Below are 15021 nucleotides of genomic sequence, written 5' to 3'. Positions count from 1 at the left end.
ATATAGATAAGACAACATGTCGTGCAAGATAAAGATAGTAAAACCCAATATAGTGAATTTAACCCCGCAGTTATGACATTGTAATACTTGAGAAATATTCAAATAGGAGTTGGGGTAGTTAAAGGTACCGTATGAGTATTACGGAAATAAAAGGTAGTTCCACTGGGAAGACAGTCAAAACTTCAGTTCAGAAGCAGCCCTATGAGCAGATGAGTGTGGAGGTAAGTAACTAAGGATAATTAGAAATGAGCACGAACATCAAGAATTCTATTGGTAATACAATATAATAAGCTCGCATCTTTACAAAAGTCAAAGGAGCCTCCCTAAGTACTACAGTGAAGGACTAGCTGAGGAAATGAGGAAGAAGGTTTCAACCTAAGCACATGATGTAAAGAGGAAATGGTCGTGTAACAACAGTTTCACAACAACATTGTTCGTCCTCCAAAAGAAAGAGGAATCTACCATGGCTAGTGAACGTGAAGTAAAAATCAAAAGAAATATTCGAAGATCATATGAGTTGTACGGAAATTCCGGCATGAGGAAGAGCTAAGATAAGCTAAGTATGCACACAACAAGAGTAAGAAAGATCAAGAAAGATAATAGCTTACGTTAAAAGAAAGCCGAGAAGGAACGAAAGAAATTATTCGATTAATGAACAAGAGTTGGTTACGTTATGAACTCACTTAAGGGTTCAGAGTTTTATACATACAACATATACAACCATAGAAGATTCTGGTATACGTTAAAAGAAAAGAATTGATCCCAGGTCATAAAAGAAGGATTAAATTGTTAAAGGATTGTATCATGCATATTCCTCAGCGCCCATGAAAGGAACCATGAACCACAGATCAGAAAATAGCTTAAGCCTACATAAAGGCTGATCAGAAAGAAGAGGAAACTAAAGAATTACATCACCCAAGTAAATCAGGAGTCTGATTGTTGGACCTAGAAAAATTATAGAAGTTGTGCTTGAGAACATGACAGAATCACCCTTAATATCAGATGTTCAAGAGAAATAACACAACAACCATAATCTATAATGGCTCTACAAGGAAGACAATTAGAAGAAGTACCAGCCTCATAAGAAGTCAGTACGAAGCTCCCACCTGATTTTGTATGTACCAGAGGTGCGAGTATTATAATAGAGCTTTAAGTTATGAACGTGAATTACCCCTAGGTGGAAGGAAGGCTATGAAAGAGATAGAAGATAGGATACGATATTTTAAGGTAAGTAAGGTAAAGGTGAACAACGTACGAGATACTCAAAGGCAGAATATGTGAATAGTCCATACTTTAGATAGAAGGCTAGAAGTGCTGAGATCCAATAATCGGGAATGATAGCGGCATCGTCAGCGGCATATCTTCCAACCTATGGTTTCTAAGTACTGAGAGATCTAATTAAGAGAATAGAGAATAGTTAGAGACGATGTGATATCTCGCTTGATGTGCTAGAGTGATATAAGGAAACCTATGATACAAGCAAGTTGAAGAAAAGTTTATAAGTGGATATGTATAGGTTGCAAGCTAAAGTATGGTTGAGCGATAAAGTTTTAAGGAAACATGAGTAAGGATGAGGAAAGGCAAGTGAAAAGGTGATGAGAATGAATAAGTCTTTAGGATTAAGCCCATGAAAAGAAGAAGAGCAGGCAGTTTCTCTGTGTTATACAAAGCTCACTATAGCTTTATTGAACTCAAGGGAATCCAAGATTAATAGCATTTAGAAGGAATGAAATGCTGACCTGGTAATAAAATGAGGGTATAATTACGATAGATACAGGATGACGTTTGGGCCTTCATTTGAATAATGATTTGCAAAAAAAAAAAGGAAATAGAAGAAAAGAAGGAGAAAAGATTTCACTGGCGGCACAAAATTAGGGTACCTCCTAAGGTGAATCACATCGAGACACTATGAAATATGATTATGGAAATCACTTCAAATATTCCTCAATACAACGTAAGCCTTAGCGGTAATGTATTACGTAAGAAGTTTCAAGTCTTCAAGTAAAGGATTATAGATCAACATTGAGGCGAATCAACAATGGTCAGATATAAGTTACAAAGTATGACATGAGATTAGGCCATGATTTTTAAGACGAACGGTAATGAAGGGGCATTAAAGGACTGATATTTATACCTAAAGGGTAGGCAACAAAAGTAACTAGGAACTTGGTAAGCATACCTCAGTAAAGGTAGATTGAAGCAAAAAAATTATAGTATAGTATAACCCATGTAAATGTAATAAAGTCATGTGAATGGATAACCAGATCTATGAAATAAGATATGGCCATATTCGCAAGTTCTGCAAAGTATCGCGCAAAAGACTTCAGTATACCTATAGAGGCCTAGAGAGGTATCCTATTAAGCCTTGTATATACAAAGTAAGACCTAGAGATTGACGAAAAGATAAAAGGAAAAAGAAAAGATGAATCACATAAGTACACCTATAAAGCCAGGGTCATACATGCTGCATGACAAGAGGTAACAGAAGTTACAAGATTAGAAAGATCGACCACAGGTCATGATATGAGCAAAAACACTAAAGGGAAGAATACCCTAGACTTTGGATTTATTCAAAGAATTGTTGCCTATATGGCTAGAAGAGTATTAAAGTGTTCGAAAGAACTATGGGTTACAAGAATAATAAGTGAATTAGTCAACATTCGAGGACGAATGTTCCAAAGGGGGGAATGATGTTATATTCCGCATTTTCGTACATTAAAATTTCGTCGTAAGTTAATCGACGTAATTCCAAGGAAAAGATTATTTGGAGATTATAAGAATTATGCTATGTCAAACAAGTAGCAAGTAAATTCGTAAACGTGAAAGGGAAATCAAGTAAAAGAAAATGAATTTTCGTCCAAGTTTGGCATGTTGGGATAAAATACGGTCCGAGCTAAAATAGCCAGTATTTATGGACTAGTGTCATACAAGGTACTACATGACTACGATAGTAAGGTGCATAGGGTATGTGGAAAGTGAAAATTTTTTAAGTAATTTGTGATAATTTTTAAATTATACGGATAATAGATTAATTATCGGATAACAAAATATTATACGGTTAACTAATAAGTGGATAATTTTTTTGGATAAACACAAAGCCAAAAACGTGGCAACCCCTACATGAGTCATCATGTGACTCTAGCATAACTTTGCAATGTGTCAACCCTTAAAGAGATTATTAAGGAAAGACTCTCAAAATTGTTGCATCAGTAAGTACCTTACAAAGTTGAGATAAATTCACAACTACTAGTGTTATTTCTACGATTACTTACAACTTGAAAAATCACATATAAAAATTATCATACAACTTCCAATCTTCAAGAACTTCAAGATTCCATCCCCTGAAGTTTATTCAATTTCATATTTGGAGTATTAGTAAGCTCATAGCACCAGAAAAGAAGAATCTTAACAGCACCATATTTTGTACGACGTGAATAAAGTAGGGAATGAAATTCATTCAATTTCGCATACGAAATTTATTACCAAAATTTCATACGAGATTTCATAAGATAATAGCAACGGGATTTTGCGATTCGGAGAGACCACGGTGCAATCTTTTCCAAGAATATCATACGTATTTTTCCCTACTCCAGGTATGTTAAGGCTATCCCTTCTTTCTTTTGGCATGATCCATACGATATGAACGAAACGTGCAAATGCACAAATTCCATAAGTGACTCTACTCACAGAAGTAATAGAAATATCTATGTTCTTTAATTTTCATGTGTCATAATATTTTATCATCTGTTCATGGGTCTCCAAAAAATACGAAAGTTGAAAAGATGTTACTTTATGATATTGCTCTAGAGACAAAATGGTCTTATGACATTGCGAATGATTTTATTGATGTACTTTTCATGCATTGCATTCATGTGCATTGACCCATGGCCAGATGACATTATATACACGTATATATGTATGTATATATATGTATATGGGATATGGGAAAGGTAATGGCATTATATATGCACCACCACCTGATCAGCTGGTATATGATGACGATGTTGCCCACAGTGGCTGAAATATGATTCAAACGGCGTTATATACGCATATATGGGTAAGTATTCAAACGGCGTTGTATACGCATATATATGTATGTATTCAAACGGTGTTATATACGCATATATATGTATGTATATATATGTATATGGGATATGGGAAAGGTTATGACGTTATATACGCACCACCACCTGATCAGCTGGTATACGATGATGATTTTGCCACAGTGGCCGATATGATATGATGGGATGCCCTCAGAGGATGATGATGTTATGAAACATATACCTATGCACGGCATGACATTCATACGCATATGCATGACGCTGAAAGTAATTTATGATTTACAAAATTATTCAGACTTACGGGTTAAGTCATGTACTCCATATGTCTTCCATGTCTCCTATGTATTTATTTATGTGCCTTACATACTCGGTATATTATTCGTATTGACGTCCCTTTTTCCTGGGGACGCTGCGTTTCATGCCCGCAGGTCCTGATAGACAGGTCGAGAGCCCTCCAAGTAGGCTATCAGCTCAGCGGAAGATGTTGGTGCGCTCCATTTGCTTCAGAGTTGCGTATTTGGTTAGTATGATTTAGACGTCTATTGTTTGGTATGGCGGGACCCTGTCCCGACCTTTGTGACACTTATGTACTCTTAGAGGCTTGTAGACATATGTCGTGTACGTGAAATATTGTACGGCCCTGTCGGCTTATGTTTGATTTTATAAATGATTATGTTAGCCTATTAGGCCCATATGTCACATGTATATAATGATGTAATAAGAAAGGTACATTACGTTGGTACTCGGTCAAGTAAGGTACTGGGTGCCCGTTGCGGCTCATCGATTTGGGTCGTGACAGAAGGCAGGTTACCCAGGTACTTTCTCACATGTTTCTTGTCACTTGAGGAAAGGTCCTCCCACCAATCTAGCAGCAATGGTGAGATGTTTCTAACCATACTGAATCTGGGGACCTCGGGACTTATTTTCTGCAAAACAAAAGGGTTAAACCTTACCCCCAGTAGAGTCGAATATTTATACATTTATGATTAACATATCGACATTTACTTCTCCAAATTAATGCACAAAATGTGGTTGTGTCCGTTGGGTTATGGAAAGTTTGATGGACTTTGGATAAGGCTTATTTTAAAGGATCATTATGTGATCAACATAACTGATCCGACTAGGTTTGACCATGATGCATGCACAAATTTAACCAGAGTAAGGTTTCTATGGGGTTTTAGATTGGTACCCTCAAGCTAACAACTCTAGGGGGAAGGCACAGAACCGTCGACTGCACCGCTGATCGACTGGTTTTACCGCAAATAATCCTTTCCGAATTTAAAGGTAGTACATAAGAAGAGCGCAACCACTCATTAAAGCGTTGCTATAAGATTTGATACGCACGAGTTTAATATGATGCGGAAAATGATTTATGTAGCAATTAATAATATGTAGTCAAGTACTTTCACTTAGGAAAAATAAATACATCATTTAAATAATTGAAAGACAATTAAAGAAAACAAAGAGACAAGTCAGTTTCAGGGATAAAGAACCATAAATGCTTAAAAAAATGGAAAGTTAAATTCAAATAAGGGATAACGGTACGGGATAAAGCATGCTTGGACTAATCTATAAGAAGATAAGTTCGTTATGGCAAGAGCCTAAAGATATCCCCAGTAGAGTCGCCATGCTGTCGCGCCCCCTTTTTTTCCCTCTGCGAAGAGAAGTTTGGGTTTCGACATTCATGAGGGTAATAACTCGTTTCCTTTTGGGAATGGCGTATTTGAAGAGTCGCGACCTAACGGGTTATGGTGCATTAGGGCACCTAGAGAGATTAACTCTTGGATTGGTTTGCATTACCAGAGATGAGGGTAAGGGCTCGAAATGATCTCGAGGGGAGGGCGTTAGGCAACTCTCTTGGTCCACAACTGTGGGTTCCGGCTGAACTTATATTTATAAATTAGTCCATTAACAAATAAATAGTTGAATCAAATAGTTTGCAAGTAAAGCACGTTGGATGTGTATAACTCAAACGATAAGACAAAGATTTTGAACAATTTGTATAAAAGCAAAGTTTTAAACAAAAGGAATTTTTGAGAAATGAGGAGTCCTAGGTTGGTTAGCCTATAGGATCACCCCACACAATGTACGGTAAACACTCCTGAATGAGGGGCTACACGTGACATTAGCGCGTAGTCATCATATCCCATATCTACCCTTCCCATCCCCCTTAGTGGTCATTAAAGAGTGTTGGTCAACAAACTCTATTGCGTGCTGTCAGTCGTCCCTTCTTAATGGCCCTGGAGGAAATTTAGGACCTCTACCTATAGGTGGTTTTAGACAGACCCCTAAGGCTTAAAGGTGAAAATACTAGGGCAACATGAAAGAACAATTAGGACCTTAACACATAAAAAAGGGAGCAATTAGAGGCTCAAGTCTACCTCCTCAAACAATACACATAAGCAGCACGACTCAAACACAAATAAAGGCCTTTTGTTAAACAGTGTCCTAAGGCATGATGTCTAAGTGAATATCAAGACATAGAAGAAAGACAGTTTATTTTATAAACTCAGAAGTAATGGCCCTATCAGTTTGACTATTGATTTTTAAAGCATGTTAAAATTCAGAACGACATTAAGTAACAGAAACAGTTTCAGAGTTACAAGATTTGGAAATGCCCTATAGGCTTGCCTACACACGGAATAATGATAATTTCGTTTTATATAGTAAAACACGGTAAATTTTAAAACAGACTCTTGAATCCATATAGGCATGCTGTCTAACGATAGATTAAGGCAGTTTTTGAAAGAACTCGTTTCAGGGAAAATAAACCATTAATTAAACTAGTTTCGAAGTGAACTGGATTAAATCTATAGGTAGAATTTTTGGTGTTGTTCCTTTATTGGCATGATATCTAGTTGTTTAAAATTGATTTTAGAAACTTGCAGGCATGATGACAAATGAAAAACACATGTAAACACTTGTTATAACAGAAGTTGAACTAGACCATATCCTATAGGCATGGTATCTACTCGTGAAGTTGATTTTAAGACCTATAAAGATGATTTCTATTATTGGAACCACTTGAGACCTATAGGCATGATTTCTAATATGGTAAGGCAAACATAGCAAAAATATAAAGACCTATAGGCATGGTTTCTACCCGTATTACCCCACAAATATGTAACTACCCACCCTTTTTCACTAGTTACCCCAATGTTCCTTTAAATATTATTACAAGCGATTTCCCAAAACCTCCAATAGCCTCAAATGCCAATTTCATAGATAATATCATTATCTAGGTGCGTCAGAGTTCCCTAAGAATCTCAAGGATCCCGGGCAGTGCTCACACCTAGACTTTGTAAGCAAATTGAGTAAGTGCAGTGTAGAAGGGCCAACCTCTGTGTGCCAGAGTTCTGAGGGTTCTCAAGAGGATCCCAAGGCAGTACACACACTGGAGGGGGCAAAATCTAGTGACTTAGGAGTAGAGTGAGAGTACTTGGTACTGTTCGAAGGGTTTCAGTAGGAAAACAATATTAATAGGAGACTTGAAAATAATTTTGTAAAATAATAGAGGAGTTATTCAATGAGATGGTTTTGGAAAGAGTAGGGCAATCAACAAATAATAGACTAATATCAAAACCAAAATAGGTTTAGCATCACACATAGAACAAAGAACCAAGACAGGTTTAGCACTACAAGCCTTCACACAGGGGTAAATAGGAATTGGGGACAGGTGAAGCACAAATGGTAAACACATAGCAGGCAGAAGTCTTTGAAATTGTTACAGATTTGCTCAGAAACACTGATCAGACATAATCAAAGAATCAACAATGCTTAAGGAGTTCAGTATAGGATCAACATGATTTAAAATCAATCCCGGAATCATACAAGTTAGGAGTGCAGACTACTTTACGAAGAGATTCCTACCAGAAACTAGATAGAGCAAGATCACATGTAGACAGACTACATAGAGGGGGTAACATGTTCATACTGATCCTAAGGAAGGGGATCACATAATATGCTAATAATGTAAACATATCAACTACAGGTTTCACAGCAAAACCATAAGTAAATTTTAGACTAGAAATATGATGAGTTGAAGTAATAAAAGGACCATATTGTTTTTGAAACTTGTATTGAAGTCAGAACATACCTGTAAAGAAGGTAATAAACACAAAGTGAGGAGCAAGAGAGTATAGTAATCATCCTTGGCTTGTAGCCGACTGACTTAGAGCAATAGCAAGTAACCAAAGAAAAGAGAGCAGAAGCGAGTTTTTTTTAGATAGTTTTGAACTAATGTGTTCGTGTTTGTGTTAATGAGAGAGTAGGTATATATGGTAGTTCGAAACTAGGTAAAAATAAGGCAAAAATCACAATAGTATAGTAATTATGGAACTCAGAACCAATTAGAGCAAAATCAGGACAAGTACTCCCTTAAGTTTAGGGAATCAATTCAAACGGTAAGAACAAGTAACAAATAAGGAAAGAAATTAGTTTATGAATAATAAGGAAAGATTTCAAGTTTAGTAAGTATAGGGTAAACAATTAGGTCCTAAGTTCAGAGAACTCTAATTAAGGAGATAGTCAGTAAGAATAAAGTACCACAACAGACAAGGTAGGTGAATCAATTAATTTGAATAGAAAAGGTAGAAATCGAAGGTTCAAAGGAAGGTCTTCCAATCAAACCATGAAAATTGGGAATCCAGAAATCAATCAAAGAGAAAGTCATAATTCAGTGTTCAGCATATAAATAGAGTAAGATAAGAATAACCAGATATAGCAAACACGAATGTTAAACAGCACTGATGGAAAGAATTAAGTCTTGAACAGTCAAGATGGACACAAGCACATAGAAGTGATGTAAGTTAGGCTAAAAACTCAGTAGGAACATATTTGAGGCAAGATAGTCACAGAAACTCAAACAAGCAACGATCAGTCATGCTAATACACAGAACCAAACGAAGAAATCTAGAAAATTAAGGCTTTCAACATAGGCAAGTTGAGAAGGTAGTAAAATCATAGAATCAGTTGAGATATGCAAGAAATAGAAGTTTAAACATAAAGAATCAGTTTAAACAAAGTTTTAAGAAAAAGTTCTGAAACCCTAATTTTTTAGAAGAAGACAAAAACACTTGAAATCACATGATTCTTATAAAGAGTTCCAAGGACAGTGTAAAACATTAAAGAAACAAACTCAAATCGTTCTAGATCTGTACAGATCTAGGAGACATAGGCAAAAATTAGCATTTCAGATGAAACCCATATAGAGATGAAAGAACCTGTCTAGAATCCCAAGGACCGTGACAAATACAACATGATTTTGCTCGAAATCACACTGGAGTAGCCAAGAATAGATAAGTGACGAGCCCTAAGTGCAAGTCGGCATGGCCCTAGGCCCTTGAAGACCTTAGAGAAGGCAAGCATGGTATGAGAGAAGCCATTGGAGGCTTAGGAGTCAATGAGCTATCACCGGAGAAGATCAGAGAAGAGAGGTCGGCGGTTGAAGGGGTAGGGTTTGCTTGAGTTACTGAGAAAGGAGAGGAGACGAGAGAATACAGAGGCGGCGGATTTGGAAAATGATTTAGGGTTAGGGGTCGTTTAGAGTTAAAAAAGGCAAGGGTTAATACGGGTCGTTGATCTCTCAGATCAACGGACATGATTTAATTCATTCTGGGTCGGCTAGGCGGGTTTAGGGTTTGGGTCGGGTATTTTAGCCTGAAATTGGGCAGGGTATTGGGTTTAATTGAGGCTATGATTGAAATACAATCTGGCTATATTTTAAATAGCCAATTTATCCTTATATAATTTATAATAAATAACAGATAATTGCTGGAAATAATTTTGTATACTAAAATGATTTAAAATAGATATTTAATATTTTACAAATATAGAAGATCATTTTTATGCATATAAATGTAATTATATATTAACAGTGCTAATATTGCAATTATATATAATTTAGCTTTAAAAATACAAAATACAATTATAAAAATGCATTAAAAATATTTTAACAATATTTTGGCATAAATATTGAATTTAAATGACTAAATTACCACGACAAAAATTTGAGGGATAATTATTGGGAATTTTATGAGTAAAGGGGAAAGAAATAGATTAATTTAAAATATTTAAAATTATAGGAAAATTATAAAAACCTTGTATATGAATATATATGCCATTTTAAAAGTGCTTATGTATATTAAAAATATATAAGGAAAAATTGGATATCAACAACGCCGCCACGTGTATGTTGTTTGGATCGGGTTGCACGCCGCAATAGTCTGATGTTGAGTACAATTTTTTATATTCTAATTTTTGTGTGTTTTGTTTTCCATTTTCTGAGGAAATTCCATATTAACTGCGTGAGTTGAGTAGTCTCTTCTAAAGTTCGTTTTCCTTATGTATCACGTTCGAGTTGGTAGCCTATTGGCACATTGTGGCATCATATGAAACTTTTGGTCATGTTAGGGATGGCTGTTGCCTGAGTAGTTCGTACTGGGTGAGACAAGATTATTGGATCTAGGATCAGTGCTATCGGATTATTTGAAGTATATTAAAGATCAAATACCATTAAGTGGTTCAGAATGAGGTAATGATTCTTGTCAGGAGTATAGACTCAATGATATGTTGACTGGGTAGTTAGTTATGAATTTCTACGCACCTCTTCCATCGTGGCAGTGTTGCAAAACTTGGGGAAAGAATTATATATGTCATGAGGTGCATTGGGAGCGTTAGATTTGTTGAGTTTTGACTATCGTTATCAGAGGATGCATAGGGTAAATTCAGCAAAGGTATGCAATCATGTGTCAGTGCATCGTGTAGTGATTGATACGGTGTTCGTATGCTGGAAACATGTCTGACAGAGAATTCTGGATGTTGGAATTGGGATCTAAGGCTTATTTTCCTAAATAAAAGAGAATATATTCAGATTTGCTCGAGATAATATGCTCAATTGAGTTTTGGTAGAACAGGTATATGCACGAGGTGTTAGACAGTGATTTTGGAAAACTTTAGTGCAGTTTTCAACACGTTTGATGATGAATGTATGTTTAAGTGGGCGAGAATGTAACAACCCGATCGGTCGTTTTGAGCTCTAGCACATCGTTCGACAGTTTGAGGCCATGAGCAACTTCACTTCAGGTATTATGACTCGTAAGCATGGTCGAAATTGAATTCCGGGAAGTTCGGAGTTGATTTGGAAAGAAAATTCGCACTTTGGAAGATTTAAGTTGGAAAAATTGGCAAGGATTGGATATTTAAGTAAACGACCTCAGAATCAGGATTTCAAGGTTCCAGCAGGTTCGTACGATGAGTTTGGACTTGGACGTATGTCCGGATCGGGTTTTGGATGACTCAGGAGCGTTTCAACGCATATTGTGAAAGTTAGCATTTTGGAAGAATTTCATAAATTTGGGTTGAAGCGCATTTCAGTGTTATCAATGTCTGTTTGGGATTCCGAGTCTAGGAATAGCTTTGAATGGTGATTTTGGTACTGGGAGCACGATCGGAAGTGGATTTGGAGTACGTATATAATGTCAAATATAACTTGTGTGCAAATTTTGAAGTCAATCGGATGTGATTTGATACGTTTTGACATTGAATAAAGAAGTTCGAAGTTCTAAAGTTCTTCAAGTTTGAAATGGAGTGTGATTCGTGATTTTAGCATTGTTTGACGTGATTTGAGGCCTCGAGTAGGTCTGCATAATGGTTTGGGACTGGTTGGTTTGATTAGCCGGGGTTTCGAGGGCTCCGGGTGGATTCCGGATGGCTAACAGATCAAATTTGGAATTGAAGAAGGAATGAAGCAACTGGCTTCTGGTGTAATCGTACCTGCGAGGCTTGGGCCGCAGGTGCGGAGCCGCAGAGGCGGCGTTGGTGTCGCAGAAGCGGAAATAGACTAGGCCAGGCTGGGGCCGCAGGTGCGACACAGCTGCTGCAGAAGCGAGACCGCAGGAGCGATCTGGGCTCCGCAGAAGCGGACGCAGTCGAGTTAGCTTAGACCTCACATGCAATGGAAATTTCTAAAGGTGCGGAGCCGCAGAAGCGGCAGGAGGACCGCATGTTCGAGAGGTCAAGCTGGGCAGTGTGTTCTTGAAAAACGAGTTTTGGCTCATCTTCCACGCATTTTCGCTTTGGTTGGGCGATTTTGGAGCCTTTGAAGAGAGGGATTTCATCATCAATCATGAGGTAAGTTAATCCCACCTCTTGTAAGTTAAATACATAGTTTTATTGCGGATTAAAGTATGAAAAGTAGTAGAAATTTGGGATTTTGAAAAAAAACCTAGAAATTGGTATTCTTGAATTTTGACCACGATGTTAGGCATGAAGTTGAGAGTAAATTATATATTTGAGTCCGTGAGGTTATGGGTAAACTTTATCTTCGAAATTTTTTGGAATCGGGGCACATGGGCCCAAAGGTGATTTTTATCAACTTTTCGATCGAGGTTTGAAATTGTTATAAATTGGATTATTATGAGTAATTGAGCATATATTAATGGGTTTGCATAATTATTGGCTAGTTTTGGAGTATTGTGCATTGATTTGAGTCTTCGGAAGGGCGTGGAATGCCGATTAGGGAACATCGGAGCGAGGTAAGTCTCCTTTCTAACCTTGTAAGAGAGAATTGTCCCCATAGGTGAAATAATCAATTATGTGCTACTATTTGTGGGGGCTACGTATGCACGAAGTGACGAGAGTCCGTGCGTCACTACTATTATGCTTAAGTCCGGGTAGTCTAGGACCCAAAAGCATGCTTACTTGAAATATTTGTAACCTTATCGATAATGTAAGTTGCTTAAACCATATCGAATTAGTAAATGAATTTCTAAAAAGGCTAAACTTCATTTTCTTAAATCGTTAAAAGAGGATTGGCTTTTCTTCGGATAAATGTTCCTTGATGAATTCTTGATTGACTATTTGAATGTGTGTTTCTATGTGTACCCGCGTCGCATGCATGATTCGTGAGCGGGGTGATTGTTTATTTATATTTGACCGCGTCACATATATGATTCACGAGCGGGGTAATAGATGCATCTATGGTTCGCGCCATTCGACCCTCTGGTAGTGCACAATTTAAATATTGTTGGATTGGGTTGTACGACCTCGGCATGATTTGTGCATACTTGTATTATGTGTCTTGAGATTTATAGATATTGATATTTGTTCTCCCTGGCCTGAGATAAATGTATAAATGATGAAAATGGATTTGGAAAGTTTCTATAAACGCAAGAATTGTTTATTTGTCTCATGTTATTAAGTTACAGCTATTTTTATGAAAATCTTCAATTTACTATATTATTGGTATATTATTATTGGACCACTAGTAAGTTTCGAAGTCGACCTCTCGTCTCTACATCTTCAATATTAGACGAGATACTTACTGGGTACAAGTTATTTTTGTATTCATACTACACTTGCTGTGCATTTTTGTTGCAGAGGCTCATATATGTCTAGTGGCCTAGTTCGTCGCAGCAGCATGCTGGATACGGAGATTTAGGTGAGCTGTACTCCTCGAGACGACTCACAGCCAGCAGAGTCTCCTTCTGAGTACTGTATTGTATTTTGTCTACTATCCAATTTGTATTCCGGACAGTTATTGTATTACATTATTTCCTAGAAATAACTTGTGCACTTGTGACACTGGGTTATGGGATGATCATAGGATTATTCAATATCAAGTTTGTTAAAGACATCATTCTTATTTCAGTGAATTTCATTATTTATTGTTTAATGTCTAAAAGAAATAATTTTAAAAATATTAAAATGATAAATTTCTAGTTATTTGGTGTTGGCTTGCTTGACAGTGGCGTCCAGCGCCTTCATGACCTTTAATGGATTTTGGGTCGTGAAACCGGTCTTCAATTCTAAGTTAGCATGATCCACTGTTGCATTAAAAATCTTGCCGGAAAACCCATTTGGGACAAAACCGGTTCAAGGGAAAAAGAGTGCAACGCGTGCTTTCAGGTCTAAAAATTGTATCGTTCCTTGATGGTTACCTGTAAGTGTTAGTTCAAGCTGTCACACCTCCTTTCCACCCGCCCGAGGGAGCATAAGGGACTTTTTCCAATTAAAGTGACATTATTTAAAATGATATTATTTGTTTAATTTAAGAGTCTCCACTTGGAATATTTTAATTGGTGTTCCAAGTCATTGGTTTATTTTAAATCCCAAATCGAGGAAATTCGACTTTCCTTTTGAAGTCTGCAAACCAGAATTTCTAAGTAAGGAATTCTGTTAATACGGGAGAAGATGTTAGGCATTCCCGGGTTCCGTGGTTCTAGCACGGTCGCTTAAACTATTAAAATTGGCCTATTATCTGATTTATTACATGTTTAAACTATGGTGCATTTTAGCTTATTAATCACTTTTAATTATTTTTAAAATGCTTTTAGGAAGATTTAACGTTATTTAAAACATGCCTTGAACCACACCACATGAAATGCACCAGCGGTTTGTGACACATTCTATTTAACGTTGTTAAGAATTGAAATTGGGTCACATGAAATGCACACCCGAATTTAATATTTTAAAGAAAATCAATCTAAAAAACGTGCCTAAAGCAACTAGAAGGTTCAAATTAACAATGTTTGTGAGGGCCATGGAAAATTCAATTGATGGCACACCTCGATTTTTATAGAGTTAATATTAACTAAATGAGGGCCATGAGTTATTTAATGAAAATGGCACACCTCAAATTTTCTATAAAAGCTAGCTAGTTTTGTGAGGGCCATGGGCTTAGGGGTTTTATTTGGCATGGTATACCTCAAATTATTTCAAAGGAATTTATTATTCGAAGTTGTTATAATCGGGTCCCATGAAATGCACCCCCGAATTTTGGAAATTAGGCATCATAACTATGTCACGGGAACTGTACCCATAATCACGACGGTTTATTAATCGCAGGTCTAGAGGCATACTAGCAGTGATTAAGAATTATAATTATTAAGGAAGCAAGACCTTATGAAAATCCACACGGCCTACAATTTACAAGATTAATCATTGGCCCATTTATTAGCTC

This window comes from Nicotiana sylvestris, chromosome 4, assembly GCF_000393655.2.
Source record: "Nicotiana sylvestris chromosome 4, ASM39365v2, whole genome shotgun sequence".
NCBI lineage: Eukaryota > Viridiplantae > Streptophyta > Magnoliopsida > Solanales > Solanaceae > Nicotiana > Nicotiana sylvestris.
Note: the sequence above shows the minus strand (reverse complement) of the source record.